Genomic DNA, 17,143 nt, shown 5'->3' with positions numbered 1-17,143 from the left:
AGCTTTCAAACATATCATGCAAATGCATGCATTATTACAGACCAAAAATATAAAAATTAAATGCAATATAACAAAAATCAAAATGTCTTTTTCTTTTGCTCTTCATTTTCTCTAGATTTCGCTTGAGTTTATAGTCTTCTCGTCCCTTTTGGCTTCCATTTCCAGTCCATTTATGTGTGTGTTGAATTATAACATGTTCATTCACTAAATACACACATAAGGAACTTGTGCTTTGTTAGCATCAAAACAGGGATTGGACTAAAAAAGCTAACAATCTTCCCCTTTTTGATGATGACAAAAACACCATAGTAAAATGGGTACAACCTGAAAAGGTTCCTCTTAAGAATAAGCATAATGTAAAATATAAACAGTAAAACTTAAGCATATTCACAAAAGAAGACATTACACATGATCATGCATTTAATTTTAGTATTAAAGCACAAGCTCAGACATTTGCCCGTATGTTTGTCCCTCATAAGAAATCTAACATTTTGCTCACATATTTCTCCCCCTTTTGGCATTAGCAAAAAGGCCTAAGCTAAGTATAAAAATTGATTCTTAAAAAATTTTAGCTTAAAAGAGAAACTCCCCCCTTTTTGAAAACTCTCCCCTTATTTGGTATTGGATTTGGACATATAAAATTTTGAACTGTTTTTTTTTTTTCAAAATATCAATTAAGCATACAAAACTGTTTGACTGGTCATTTAAAAGATTAAAATGACATGTTAACAGTAATGAATCAGTTATGCAACACCTTTAAAAAAATTGAAATAGCATGACTTAAGATTTTAACATAGATAGCACAAGTCATGAATGCATTCAAGCCTATAAGCAAGAAACAAGATGTGTTCTATATAAGTTCATTTCTTGCAATATATATTTATATCCCCTCATGATTTTCAATAAATAGTAGGGATGTTGTGATTTCTGAAAAAGAAACTTTAATTGAAAGACCAAGCAAGCAATATTTTTTTGGTTTGGCGTTTAAGATCAAAGCAACAAATGACCAGAAAAATACAAACATATGGATCCTAAAAGTATCGGAACAATTTAAAACCAAGGATCACATGGCAGGACCTAAGACACTGTGGCTAATCAAAGTAATACGTTTTAAATTAAGATTTTCAATACAATCATCACATTTAAGCACAAGAGCCACAATGAATTCAAAACACAGATCTAAGCTAACAATATTGGTGAGCACAACAAGATGGATATTTAATTTTAAATGCTCCCTCTATCAATTTGAATACGTGCTTAAATACTATCAACTACTTATACTGATACTAGTTGTGAGAAATACATTAATCGTTCAATCAGTATAAGTACTATTTTTCATCTTTAATCAAATTTTACTGGATATAAGTTGAATCATTTGTATTTCACCAGTAAAATGTCCTTAGCCACACATGTGCTAAAAAATCAAATACTAAGTCATGCACGGTGTTCATATGCCCCAATAACCAAACACATCAAATGTTAATTCACTAGGCGAAGGATATGATGTTCATGGTTCCTAAAAAGACTTCGGACTCAAAATGTAGAGACAATAATAATAATAATAATAATAATGTGAGTTTATGGGGCAGATGACATTAATCCTTTTCCCAAGGATGGGGCTTAAACTTCCTGGTATACTCTCAGGCACACAAAAGTGCATTTACAATCAAGGATGAATTTCATTTAAGCACACTGAACATATGTTCATCCTTCATAACATAACTTTGTATGCAAGAGACTATAAGCATTAAGCTTTTATTGATTTTTCTTAAGAGTGGGGCTTAAGCTCTCCTGTATATTTGCGTGCACACATACTTGCATTACGTTCAAGAATGATGTTCATTTAAGAGCAGTCATCGTAAATTCATCCTTTCAAAGGATTTCAGTATGCAGCAAATATTAATTGTTTAGCTCCTAGCATGACACAGTGCATTTCAGTTTAAAGCACGATAACCAATCAAGGCTATACTCAAAAGGTATGCAATTGGGGTTTAATATGAGAATGACACAACTCAAAATACAATGAGAGTGTGCAACATGAAAAGCTCCCCCTGAGTCATGCAAATATCTTAGTTAGATGGACTTGAAATTTATGACGTGCTTATTGATCAATTGGGTCCTACATGAAGTTCACTTCCTAGGGATTAGGACCAAATAGTGTCCATGAACTAGATTAGCCTAAGACAAAAAATGTGTATATGTTTTTCAAATTATAAGGCATTTTAGATTTTACATGTACTAACTTATTTAATTATCTTGCATGCATTTTCAATTAAAGGCGAGAGTTAGTTATTCTTTTATGATTCACTCATCGTTTCAAAAATATTTTTGCATTCATTAACTTATTATCATCTTAGTGCATGTTTTACAATCTTTAATTAATTTGGGAAATTCTACCGAAATTTTGACAGTATGTCGTTTGTAAATAGAACATTTCCCAAAAATTCATGCACTAAACCTAATAGATTCAAGCATGCAATATATAATAATTCAGTTTGAGCAAGCAAGAACCTATAATCTCTACCAGCATGCAATTCATATCACTACATCAGCCATGCAGGAGGTATTCAGTACAGGCATGCATTCTAGTAGATTCATCAATATAGAGTATCCATTAATATAATCATTTTGCAAACAATGGACAGTTGCATTCAGCTCAAACAACAGATAAAGCTAAAATTCCAGTCATCCATTAGATGATACAAACATTAGGCAAAGATGGATATTTAGCATTCAGCGCAAACAAATCATCCAATAAAAATATCATAAAAAACATTTCCAAAATTAAGCATATTACAATAAAGAGCTTATTGGATGAGATTCTATTTTTTTTGCTCCCCCTCAGTTAGGCAGCCAAAGAGTTTTATATTCAATTAATAGTATTTGGCATAACCAATATTTTCTAATATGGGGATGAGCCTATGAATTCCTTAAATTTAATTTATCATTTGAAAAAAATTTATCGTTTAAGCTCAATGATGAGTTTATGATTAAACATTATATAACAAAAGATCAACTTCTTAAAGTTCATTACAATGTGATGGACAAAATAGTATGCTATATTTTAAATATTTGTATTACAACACATATAGCATCATTTCACAAATTAAAACCATTGTCCATTTGAAGGGGATTTTCAACCAAAACCATTCTACATCCAATATTGTTATATAATAGCCAATCATAATGATATTTATTTATATTAAGCATAGATTGAACATAACACTTTAATTTTCATATTAGCTTGTCTTTCCTATGGTTCTTAGGATGATAATAGTGTATACAAAAATTTAGAATTTTAATCACACACATTATTTAAGCATTTAAAGTAATATACCCCCTTTTTAAAAAATATCCTAATATCCTATGAGTATTAACAAGGATCTACTTTAAGCATCTCATAAGATAGCATGTAGTCATAATTAAATTCACATGATTCATAAAAATAAAATGTAATACAAAACAAACAGTATGATTCATTGCATAAAATTTTCAATAAAATAGAAGGATAATTGATATACCTTTTTGATTTACTCCTTAGTCATTTAAGCTCATAGTGGTTTACGTCTCTCTTTTAATTTTACTACATTTTTTCAAATATTCTCAAAAACCTTAGCACTACAACAAGACATTAACTTTTCAAGAACATTAGTAGCTAAGGCAAAGTAAAAATATGCATGATACACAAATGATATGCATTAAAACACATGTCATGCAAATTCAATTCATTTTCAAATTTTGGGAAACATGCATTTTGAAATAATTTTCAATGGGATATTATAAGCTTTGACAAACTCTTTCCAAATCCACCAATATTTTATTTTACAAAAGCATTTTCAAATTTCAAATGGTAAAATCTTTTCAATAAAAGCAATTGAGGATTTGCAAAGGGTTAACCCTCAAAATAGGGATACATTGAAAAATGAGTCGTTGCAATCTTTATGCAAATACCAGTTAAGCTTATTGCAACTAGGCTCTAATACCAATTGTTGGAATTGGTGTGATCTCAAAAGAGGGGGGGGGGGGGGTGTGAATTGGGTTTTAAAAGCATTTTGGTTAAATTAAATATTTACGCTGATTCACCACATATCCTATCTCATTCATAATACAAACGTGTACGTAAAATTATAAAATTATGAGTGCAAGCATACACGTGTGCAGTATATCTCATTTAATTTAAATGTGTGCATGCAAATAATTACAACAGTAAATAGGCAAGCATACACATATGGAAACTAAAGTGCAGTAATTAAATGAGAGAGAGAGAGAGAGAGAGAGAGAGAGAGAGAGAGAGAGATGATATTTATTATTGAGGTCCGGCCAAACCAGCCTACGTCCCCGCCTTGGGCATAACCCCCAAGGATTTCACTATCCCTGCTTACTTAAACAGGTAGAGCAAAAGCCGCTACAACCTCTCCTTATGGGGCGAGGTAAACCCTAACTTAATTACTAGGTTAAACCCAACTGATTTCCCTTACAAGGGCGGAGACCCCCCAGTTCAATTTTCGGTCTAAACCAAACCGATCTCCCTTTCGTGGTGGAGACTCCCCAGTTCAATTATGGGATGAACCCAACCGATACATTAAAACCATTTTTGTACATGAAAAATGCTTCTGAAAATACAAGCAGAAATGTACGCATTGAAACTCTAAAAATATACTCTCTGATGATATGAAATATGCTTAGTAGAGTAAGGGTACTTATCAAATAATTTTTGCACAACTAATACATGTGTGTATAAAGATATATTCTCCAACAAAGACTTTTGCAGATAAAAATGTTTGGAGAATTCGGAGTTTGAGCTCAAGAAAAAATATTTATGCAGCAACAACGACAACAAAACCATCCCTTAGTCCCACTAAGTGGGGTCGGTTATATGAATCCTTTTCTGCCAATTTATGCGATCATGGACCATTTCTTTTGATAGATTCAAGGATATTAAATCCTTACTCACTATCTCCTACCAAGTTATTTTAGGTTTACCCCTACCCCTTCTACTGTGTGACGCCTCGATTTTTCATACCAAATTTTTTTCCCACATATTAATATTAACAAACATAACATATTAGCCACATCACCACCCTGACACCATTTAACCACGACCTGGCCTAGGGTGGGTACCGAGTAAACGATCATAGCAGTATTTCTATTAGCGGAAGTCACAAAATATATACATACATCACAGTGAATACACATACTAGAGTGTCAACTAACTAGAATTTTATACATCCACATACATCCCAAGATAACAAATTTCTAAGGAAATCATTCATCCCTAGTTACACACTCACCATGTATGTTAGGGTACTAGCTCCACTTTATCTGGGAGCTCTATCACTAGCTTGATCTCGGTTTCCTGAAATATTTAAATAATTGGGTGAGACACATCTTAGTAAGACAAAATAATTTATTTGCAATGTGTGGAAATATGAGATTCATTGTTTCATAGCATATAACATATCAGTGATAGTGTCTCCTGAGAATATATATATATATATATATATTATTTCCATAATCATAATCATATAGATATACAACACAAACTTTTATAAGCTTTTACTTCCATTTCCAAAATCATTCATTCATATTCCAAATTTACCCGCAAAGTTCCTGCGAATAGAGAAACTTATCTACTCATACAAGTAGTTTCCCTCTGCCCTGAAATCGTTTGCAGCCTAACCTGATTTACCCGGGTTCAGCTACAATTGATACTTATCAGAGCACTCATCTTACTCAATAAGCCCTCAGGCAGTTTTTTTTTTACTTTGCTTTAATTATTATTTTACTCACGCAATTTCATTTCTAATTTTCATTTCAATTCCATTTCCATTTCTTTTCCATTTTCCATTTTCCATTTCCTTTCCATTTTCCATTTTCATTTCCATATTTAGCACATGAGTATCCTCTGTAACCCACACTGCCATGTCTATAACTCATGTCTGCCCAGAGGATTTTTCTCCATGCCATGCTTCCCCCCATGGTTAGGATTGTGTGGCTCGAAGGCTGGATCTAACTGCGGTTGGCCAACCCGGTTAGATCAAATAATCTCATATACCTATCTGTAGTAACGAATGGCCCGCCTAATACCCTGGTCTAGAATCCAGGGGGCAATAAACAACCCTTCTCTGGTCCATTCGTACTACCTCGCCACACACTCCATGAGTCCGTGTGGTTGCACTTTTCATCTGCTAGCATCGGTACCGTGCTCGATATCATAACCCATCGGGGTTTACATATCCATTCCATCAGGGTTTTCTTTTCCACTATTTTGCTTTTCTCATTTCAGAATTTCCAAATTCAACATTCATTTCAGTTGTTAGTTGCAATGTTCACATTCCTAATATTCACAATTACCATTCACAATTCAGTATTTACCAATCAATATTCCTAGTAAATTCACATTTGTTTATCGATAAATTCTCAATATTTTAATACCGATTTCATTTCATAATAATATGCATATACATACATACATACATACATACATACATACATACATATATATATATATATATATGAAAATATATTACATATCACATGTTTCATCATATCCAGTATACACATTTCAATATTTCATATTTACCCCATTTCATAAAACCCTTCCATATTTCACATATTTCCATATTTGTCTATATTCACAAATATCAGCATTTCATACTTTCACTGTTTTCACAAAAATCATTTATATACATCCTTTATCCCATTTATTTATTACCCAAAAATCACAATTAACATTTCAACATTTACATATAATCATATGCCACACAGATTTCTTTTGTTAATCATATCATAATAATTTCAGGAAAATACTATGATTCGTTTCACACATAATTCACACAGTATTTCACAAAAATACCTATTATAATTTATTCCCCTTACCTAACTTATTGAGATGCTCACAACAACACCCAATTTGATGCTCCTCGGCGTTCCTAACTCAAAAGCCTAAAAATTATATTTTTACCAAATTAATCACCTCATTTCCCACAACAATTTCAGTATAATAATACCTACATTTCAAATACTTTAAACAACTCATAATACTCATAAATCTTTTACTTATCTTGATTTTGGGATGGTGCCCAAGTTGGCCTAACCAACGAATTACTCTAGCACACTTAGAGAGAATCTTCCCAAGAGTAGTGTGGTACCTTCCAATCGTCGATCGGGGCTTTAATGAAGCCGAAATTCTAGAGAGAAGAGGAGAGGGACTAGTTTTAGAGAGAGAGAGAGAGAGAGAGAGAGAGAGAGAGAGAAAGAGAGAGAGAGAGAGAGAGAGAGAGAGAGAGAGAGAGAGAGAGAGAGAGATTTTGCATGAAATTTTCTCGCTGGATCCCGAGCGTAGCTTATTTATAAGATGTGGATTCATTAATGAGACACGAGTCCTCGTTGTTGAGCCCAAGAAGGCTGCTCATCGACGAGCACTCTACGTTCGTCCATGAGACCCTGCTGAGTCCCCTTTTTGAAAAAAAGAAAATCCCTTTTTCTCTCCTTTTCCTTTATTATTTATTTTCTATAATTCTTCGGGTCTCTACATACTGTCCCCCGTAGTAACTAAGTCACTCTTCCTCACAGGTGCACAATGTGGCTTACGTTGCAAGTGTCAATACCATTTGAGTTATCTCTCCCTTATCTTATCTTCTATAGGAGCTACAGCTAACTTACCATGAATATGTTCATTCCTTAATTTATCTTTCGATGTTATACCACTCATCCATCTAAGCATTCTCATCTCAGTATCTTTTACATTTTGGATATTATGTTTCTTCGTCGCCCAACATTCTGATCCATATAGCACAGCTAGTCTTATAACTGTCCTATAAAACTTCCTTTTCAATTTTAAGGGTATTCTAAGATCACATAGCATACTTGAAACGTTTATCCATTTTACCCAACCCTCTTTAACTCTATGCATTACATCATCTTCAATTTCTCCTTCAGCTTGCATAATAGATCCAAGGTATTGAAATCTACAAGTGCAATTTATTTCTTCATCATTAAGTTTAATTTTGTCTCCAATATTCCTCCTATCATTACTAAGATTACATTTCATATATTCTATTTTATTTCTACTTACCCTAAAGCCTCTAGATTCCAAAGTGTCTCTCCATAATTCTAACTCAGCCTCTACTTCGTCCCTAATTTCATCAATTAATATAATATCGTCTGCAAATAAATACACCATGGAACCTCCTTTTGAATACTTTTAGTCAATTGGTCCATCACTAAAGCAAAAAGATAAGGACTCAAAGCAGATCCTTGATGTACACTTATGGTAATTGGAAATTCTCTAGTTTCTCCATCTATAGTCCTTACACTAGTCATTACACCATCGTACATATCCTTAATGACATCGGTATACCTACAAAATACACTTTTTTTTTTTCCTAAAACCCATCATAGAACTTCCCTAGGTATCCTATCACATGCTTTCTCAAGGTCAATAAATATCTTATGCAAGTCTCTCTTCTTTTCCCTAAACTTTTCCATTAGTCTTCTTAAAAGATACATAGCTTTTGTGGTAGATCTCCCAGGTATAAAACCAAATTGATTTTCTGAGATCTTCATTTCTAACCTTAATCATTGTTCAACTACCCTTTCCCATAGTTTCATCGTATGACTCATAAATTTAATTCCACGATAGTTATTACAATTTTGAATATCTCCTTTATTTTTGTATATAGGTATTAAAGTGCTTTTCCTCCATTCATCTGGCATTTGCTTAGTTTGTACAATTGTATTAAATAAATTAGTTAACCATATAATTCCGTTATCACCCAAGCATTTGCAAACTTCAATTGGGATGTTATCTGGTCCCATAGCTTTCCCATTTTTCATTTTTTTAGTGCAAACTTTACTTCGTTAGCTCTAATTTTGTGAATAATTCTTATATGTTTAATCTTTTCCTCATTTGACAATTCTAAGTTTAAGCCTTCTATTTGGTTTTCGTTAAACAACTTACTAAAGTAACTTTGCCATCTTTCTTTAATATCTTCGTCCTTAACCAAGACAATATCATCCTTACTTTTCATACATTTTACATTTCTTAAGTCCTTGCTCTTCCTTTCTCTAGTTTTAGTAAGTTTAAATATATTTATTTTCCCCTTCTTTTGTACCTAATTTATCATACAAACTATTAAATGATCTATATTTAGCTATACTAATGGCCCTTTTTGCATCTTTTCTTGTCTCCTCATATATTTAAAAGTTATCGTTGTTTCTAAAATTTCCACGTTTTTTACCAAATTCTTTTTGTCTTTATTATTTTTTGTACATCTTTATCCCACCACCAACTCTCTTTGCTATTCAAGAATCTTCCCCTTGATTCACTTAAAATCTCTTTTGCTATCTTTTTAATAAAGATAGCTAATCTATTCCAAAGAGTATTTGTATCTATCCCATCCTCTATGGTCCAATCCACATCTTTGATCATTTTATCTTTAAATTTTATTATATTTTCTCCTTTTAGGTTCCACCATATAGTTCTCCTACACTGGTTTATTTTATCCTTTTTCTTCCATTTTTTAATACATATATCTAACACTAAGACTATATGTTGTGTGGTTAGGCTTTCACCTAGAATATCTTTACAATCCTTGCATGATAAGCGATCTACCCTCCTAGTTAAAAAAAAAAAAAAATCTATTTGACTTCTATATTTTCCACTTTTAAAGGTTATTAAGTGTTGACGTTATTGGTCATATCCCTTTTTGATTATGACAAATACTATGATATTTAATGGTGAATGAGTTTGTGTGCAGGACCAATCGGAAGTATCATATGGTGTAGGCACACGACACATGAAGTGAAGACCTGAAGACCCTGGTTATGTTGTATTGTAATCATTTATTTGGGTCTGTAATAGTAATTAAGAGAACATGGTTTGTAATAATTAATGTCTTACCTGCATGGTAGGATGGATAAGCTCAATACCATAAATGGACTTTAGGGAACACCCTTCGGTTGATCGACACCGGATTTTTTCGGTGTTCTCAAACTAAAAAGGACCTAGAAATGACCCTAGGATACTCACACATGCATATATATGAATGGTCATTTGAATAGGGTGTTTACACGCTTAAAAAGAACCGAAGTGCACTTAAGTTGCATGTTCGGTTGACTGTACTGCTCAAGTACAAATTCGCTCGATCGACCGAATCGGTGCCGGGTCAACAGTTTGACCATGGCCCGGTCGACTGAACTTCCTAGTTCATTACCTTCCGGCTGACCGAACCCTGATCGGGTCAACAAATTGACCATAGCCTAGTCGACCGAACTTATATAGTTCATTTATACCCCGTCGACTGAGTCCCCTAGGGAGTCAACTTTTTGACCACCTGGTCGACCGAGCCCAAAATGTACTCTAATGCTTTGGTCGACTGAGGGTCCTCGAGAGATGTCCCAACTGTATGGTCGATCGAACTATCGAGTTCAAATCCTCCTAGTCAACCGAACCTCCAAAACTAAAAAATTGCCTTTGGACTCACTTGTCCGGTCGAACGACCCAGGAGTTCATTTCTTGCCCAGTCGACCAAACCTCAAGAACTTCGGTTGATCGAACTTGTCCTAGTCGGCCAATGCTCTTGGGTTGCTCCGAATTTTTACCGCGGTTAACCATTTTTAAATGGCGTTAATTTGGGTTAAATTTGTTTAAAATAATGTTAATGATACCCTACATGTCCTAACGACTATAATTCTTCCTGTCTCTATATATAGGCCTTCATTTGCAAAAATTAGAGAGAGATTAACAAAATAATTAGCAAATATCCTCTAAATCTCAAAAAGCTCATCTTTGCATATTCAAGCCATATACTCCTCCTCTTACTCGTTCATATTGAAAATACTTGTTTATAAGAGTATTCTTGTGCTTATCTCACCAAGCTTTAACTCTCTCTTGGTTGTTCTGATTAAGATTTACTTTTCATAGAGAGTAAGCTTCAAGTTCTCCTAGGGGGCTTTGTAAATAAGCCTTTCATAGTAAAACTTCCTAGAGCTTCTGAGTTTTGCATTTTTCATTGCAACACTCAAGAGTTCATATTGTGTTTTGGTTGCGAAAATATTTTTCAAATCGTTTTTCAAATATCTTTTGTGCTTATCCTTGAGAAATATTTTGAGATATTTGCTTGTGTGCTGAAGATCTTTGTTGTTATACCTTTTCATTGAGATTATCATTTTATCACAAAGATCAAATAAATATTTTTACAAACCATTGTTTGAATATCTCTTGTGGTTTATGTTGACAAAAATATTGGTTGAGATATTTGAAGTGTGCTTGTGATCTTTGCTTGTGCATTGTGATTGAATATATTGTGTGATACAAAGATCATATCATTTGCACTCTCACGCACTAATTACATCGCTCATATAATTATTTGAGAGTAGACACATAAACTATATTGAGCTTATCAAATCCTATCTTTTGGTAGTGTATTGATTATACTATGCGTAACTGGGTACATATCTTCTTTTCATGAAAGCACAATCGCTATATCATTTAATTGAGTGAATATTGTTGTATTTCCAAGAGTGGCTTGAGGGAGTGGTAATCCAGCCTGGTAAGGACTTTGTAGGTTGAGGTCAGCCCTATGTTAATTGACCTGGTTGTAAAGGTTGAGGTCAGCCCAATGCTAATTGACCTGGTTGTTTAGGTGCTACTGCACTCATTAAGTGAGCCTATAGTGGTAATCCTTGTGCTTGTTAGCCAAGGCAGGAACATAGGCAATTTGGCCGAACCTCGATAACATTTCTGGGTGTCGTCTCCTTTACTGCTTTATTGTGCATGCTTGATCAAATTTCTATTGCAGTTTAAATTCCATTGTATATTTGCATTGATTTATTTTACATGCACTAGATTGACCTTACGCTTGTGTAATACTGTTGATTAGTGGATTGACCTGGGTAATAAATTTTAAATTCCCAATTCACCCCCCCCTCTTGGGGTTGCGCCAAAGCTAACATTAAGTGTTCTTTTCTCTTTTTAAAACAAGTATTCATTATGCTAGTATCATATGGCATAGCAAAGTCTAAGATCATCTCCCCAGACTTATTTTTGTCTCCATATCCATATCCTCTATGTATCCTCTCATAATTTTCATTATTTCTTCCAACGTGTCCATTAAAATCTCCTCTTATAAATATTTTCTCAGTCACTAGTATGCCTTGTATAATACTATCCATATCTTCCCAAAATTGTCTTTTAAGATTTTCTGATAAGCCAACTTGAGGAGTATAAGTACTAATGATATTTATTATATCTTGTCCTAATATCATCTTGATTTTTATAATTCTATCTCTTACTCTAGTTACATCCACAATACTATCTTTTAAGTTTTTGTCTATAATAATGCCTACTCCATTCTTATGTTTTTCTTTTCTAGTGTACCAAGGTTTAAATCCTGATTTATTGATTTCTCTAGCTTTCTCCCCCACCCACTTAGTTTCTTGAAGGCAAATTATAATAATTCTTCTTCTAATTATTGTATTCACAATTTCCATGCTTTTACCCATAAGTGTCCCTATATTCCAAGTTGCTAATCTAATCCTAGTTTTCTGAACTAACGTCTTTACCTGCCCACATTTAGAATGATACAGGAACCCTCGCATATTTGACACTGTACCCGAGTGCCAACACGGTGCGTCGCTTCGAGGCGACGACCTAGCCCACCCACGCCAACTTTTTGCTACACCCAGGTGGTTCAAGTGCAACACGTCGCTCGTAGGGGACGGCCCAACAAATATTCGATAAGAATTCATATCATAGTGATCTGACAAATTTTACGCTGGTTGTCAGCTACCTATCGCAACTCTCCTCCTTAACCCAGGCTTGGGATCGGTTGTGTGTGAAAAAATTAGGACATTAAGTGCATCACAGGCGGAGTTCAAGAAAAAATATTTATGCAATAAATAATATCTCTCGAAAAATATTTATTAAGAAAATAATCGGGAAAAATTCAAGCAATACTCTCAAAAATTTTTTTCAAGGTAAAATCTATGTGAGAGTAAAAGCTATAAATTAACAATATGAATGCCCAAAAATAAATGTACACTTTTCAAAAGAATTTTTGAAATAAAAGAATGGAAGAGAGTTGGAGAGATTTTCTTAAAAGATTTTGCCCCAAAAGAGTAATTTTAGCAATAAAAATTTGTTCGAGAGAACTTTGATTAACAAAGGATTAGAGAGAAATTTGGAGTTAACCAAAGTTACTAATATGAGGTTATGAAGGGGTATTTATTGATTTTTAGGAAAATATGACCGTTAGGGATACGCTCAGTATTATTAGAAAAGTTTAATGAATTTTAAACGTGTTTTTAACATTTAAAAATGTTGGAACCCGAGAGGTTTGGTTGACCAAGGTCAAGGGCCGATCGACCATCCTATGTAAATTATAAGTTTTCAATTGAAACTTGGTTGACCAGAGAAGCCAGACAATCGACCATCGTAGGGAGACTTGGAACCCCTTCGTGGGTTCAGTTGACCAAGGCTCAAGGATGGTCGGCTATTCTATGCAGGTAGGTCGACCAAGGGCATTTTGAACTGGATGGACGGTCGATCGTGGAAGGTTAAAAAAGTCAAGTTCAAGGTTCGGTTGACCACAGAAGGTGAGTTCAAAACTAGTCGGTCGACTGGGCTAAGTCTAATGTTGACTTTTCTAAGGTTCGATCGACCGAGCTGATTAATACTGAAACTGGTCAGTCAACCAAGCTCAGTAACTTCCAAAAACTTTGTATGATTTTAGACTTTTTAGAATAAAGATTTTTGGTGCAAGTGTTGGGTCCTCTATGGTCAGCGTAAGGTTGTTCTAAGCTTTCAGACATATCATGCAAATGCATGCATTATTACAAACCAAAAATGTAAAAATTAAATGCAATACAACTAAAATAAAAAATGTCTTCTTCTTTTGCTCTTCATTTTCCATGGAATTCTCCTGAGTGTATAGTCTTCTCGTCCCTCCTGGCTTCAATTTCTAGTCCACTTGTGTGTGTGTGTGTTGAATTATAACCTGTTTAATCACTAAATACACACATAAGGAACTTATGCTTTGTCAGCATCAAAATAGGGATTGGACTCAAAAAGCCAACAATGTGCTTTGATGATATATGCTCTTTCTTGGATATATAGTAGATTTCTTAAAAGCATTGCAAAACATATCTCATACATTGACTTGAACTTTAATGTAAGCTAATCATAACAACTTATGGAAAATTTGCATTGAATGATGGATCTACATCATGTGGTATAATTCATTGAATTCATCATTCAAGTTTTTGCAAGAAAGTCATTCTTGGTTTTTTCAAGTGTTATGGTTTAGCAAAATTTTTTTGGCATATGTATCTAACACACACACACCTCACCACCATGATATCTTAGATTAAGGGGGAGAAATCATTTTTTGGTAAAATGAATTTTTGCCTCTTTTTTTGATGATGATCAAAGGGGGAGATGATAGTTTGGTATCCTTGTTGTTAAGTGAATGTTGTGTGGTGTTATGTGAGGGGGAGAAGTGAAATGCATGGAAAATGCATGTGGGGTAGAATGCATGTGGTAATTCAAAGATAATATGAAAGTTCTAATTACTTATTTATTTTATCTTAGATGAACTTTCTATTTTATGGTATGCATGTTTAAAGCTCTAATAGATATGAAAAATATAGTTAAATATTTTTACTTTTATGCATATAGTAAGGGGGAGCAAATGTTAGTCTTATCTAAGAATATGCATAAATTGAGGGGGAGCTTTAAAATATACCCTATAGGAGAACACCAATGGTTTGCCATCATCAAAAAGGAGGAGAATGTTAGCCTTAGAGGTTACGTAAGTTTAATTGTCTTGTTTTGATGATAACAACCCATTAGTTGTTTTAGGTTAGCTTATCTTTGCACATCAAGCCATAGTAAGTATAAATACGAATGCAAAGATTAAGTAAATTAGTAATAGGTTAGACATCATTAAAAAGGGGGACAATGTTAGCCTTGGTGGCTACACCATCATTGTTTAAAGTGTTTTATTGATATTAACCTATATATTGTTCCTAGTGTTTTCCTATCTTTGCATATCATGTTTAGTATAGGTACTCGTACATGAAGTACTTGATCGAAGGCAAAGATTAGACCGAGTGTACGTTAAGAAGGAAAGATCAAATGGACACGTACTTGGAAGGACCCAAGCATGACCAAAGGAAGCTTAATGTAGTCTTTATATGTATTTGGGGAGTGTTTGAGGTAGTCTATTTTGTAACACTTTCGGGTGTGTTTCTTGCATGATTTTTGAGCAAGATTTGAGAATTGCATATGCATACTAGGACACTTGAGTTTATAGGATTGCATTAAAGTCACAAACTCATATTCATGGTTTTCAAAGTTAAATTCAAAGAGTTTGTCAAAAATAATACTAAACTCAAAATATAATTTCAAAGGGACAAGTTTTTAACATCCTAGTTTTAAGAACACTTTTATACTTGGTCTTGGTTTTGACAAACCATGGTTATTGTCCTAAACCTTCAAAGAGGTCAAATACTTTTTATAAAGGACATTCTAAGCATTTTAGATATCAAATGATCTTTCAATGATGTTTTCAAAAATCAAGATATCTTATATTTAAGTGGAAACTCACTTAGACAAGTTTTAATCTTTATTAGACTTTATATATTTTATATACTTTTGTCCAAGAATGTTTTAAGTGATTAAAAGGCTTTTTGGTTGGGTTTAAAATCTTAGTAATGCACTTATCAAATTTCCTAAACACACTTCGTTATTTGGGGCATAACCTTTGGTAGAAAAATTCAAAAAGGGCAATCTTGGTGTCTATGGAAAGCTAAGAAAAAATTCCACAACTTTCATGTTTATAAATTTTTCTAATTCAGGGCACTCATCAACAAAGAAAGGGAATTCGTCGACGAGTGACTAGTTGACACTAGTCAATGAACCCAACGGGCAGAATGACGCTAATGGGCAAAAATGGCTAGTTTTGTTTGGGAATTGCTCCCAACGGTCCAATAACGGTTAGTTGGGTATTTGACTATAAATAAAATCTATTAGGCTTGTTTAGACATGGTTTTGATGATTTATACAAGCTTATAGTGAAAAATATCCTTGGGTCCAAAACCTAGCACATTGCATCTTAGTTCATATTCCCAAGTGCTCATCTCCCTCATTCTCCAATCTTGTTTGATACAATTCTTGAGAGAGAAGTGTCAGATTTGCTTTGTATTTAATATTTTCTCATTCAAGGAGCACTCTCATTGTAATCATCTACTTTGTGTAAGGTTCTTTGTGAACCATTGTGAGGGTTCTTGGTGAACCGCTTGATAAAGGCTCTTTGTGAGCAAGTTGGGATTTGTTCCCAAGTGTAGGGTTGTGCACTCGAGTTGTAAGGCTTGCTCCACTAGGGAAGGAGTGTTGATAGTGGATTGTGGAATCCTTGACTTGGTGCTAAGGCGTGGACGTAGGCTTGGAGCCAAACCACGTAAAAATCCCGGTATTGATTTTCTCTCCCTGCTCTTTATTTTATTCTCTTATGTATGATTTATATTTTTTATTTTGTGATATAATTGGTTGCCATATTTCCAAGAGATTTTATTTTCTTATAGAAATTTAATATACGCAAAAAGAGTCAATCACCCCCCCCCTTTGACTCTACATTGTATATCTGTTCTGGGGCACACATATATACTCTCGGGCTATGACAATTTATAGTATCTATTCTTAACAGTGTGCATGAAGCCCTAGCTGACTTAAGGTACTATGAATGAGATAATGAGATCATTGTAGAAGAATAAAACGTGGGAACTTGTTGATTCCTCGCTAAGAAAGAAACCAGTTGGATTCTGGTGGATTTTTACTATAAAATACAAAGTAGATGGTAGAATTGAACACTTTAAAGTAAGATTGATTGCAAAAGGATACACCCCAAACTATGGGATCGATTATACAAATACTTTTGCACTCGTAGCTAAAATCAACACAGTTCGAGTACTGTTGTCTCTAGCTGCGCACTTGGATTGGCCATTACAACAATTTGATGTGAAGAACGCCTTTCTACATGGCGAGTTGTGCAAGTTGTCCGAAGAAGTCTACATGGATCTCCCACCGGGAAGCATGATACTAGAAATACATAGTCAGAAGGTGTGTAAGTTAAAGAAATCA

This window comes from Malania oleifera, chromosome 3 (assembly GCF_029873635.1).
Source record: "Malania oleifera isolate guangnan ecotype guangnan chromosome 3, ASM2987363v1, whole genome shotgun sequence".
NCBI classification, from domain to species: Eukaryota; Viridiplantae; Streptophyta; class Magnoliopsida; order Santalales; family Ximeniaceae; genus Malania; species Malania oleifera.
Note: the sequence above shows the minus strand (reverse complement) of the source record.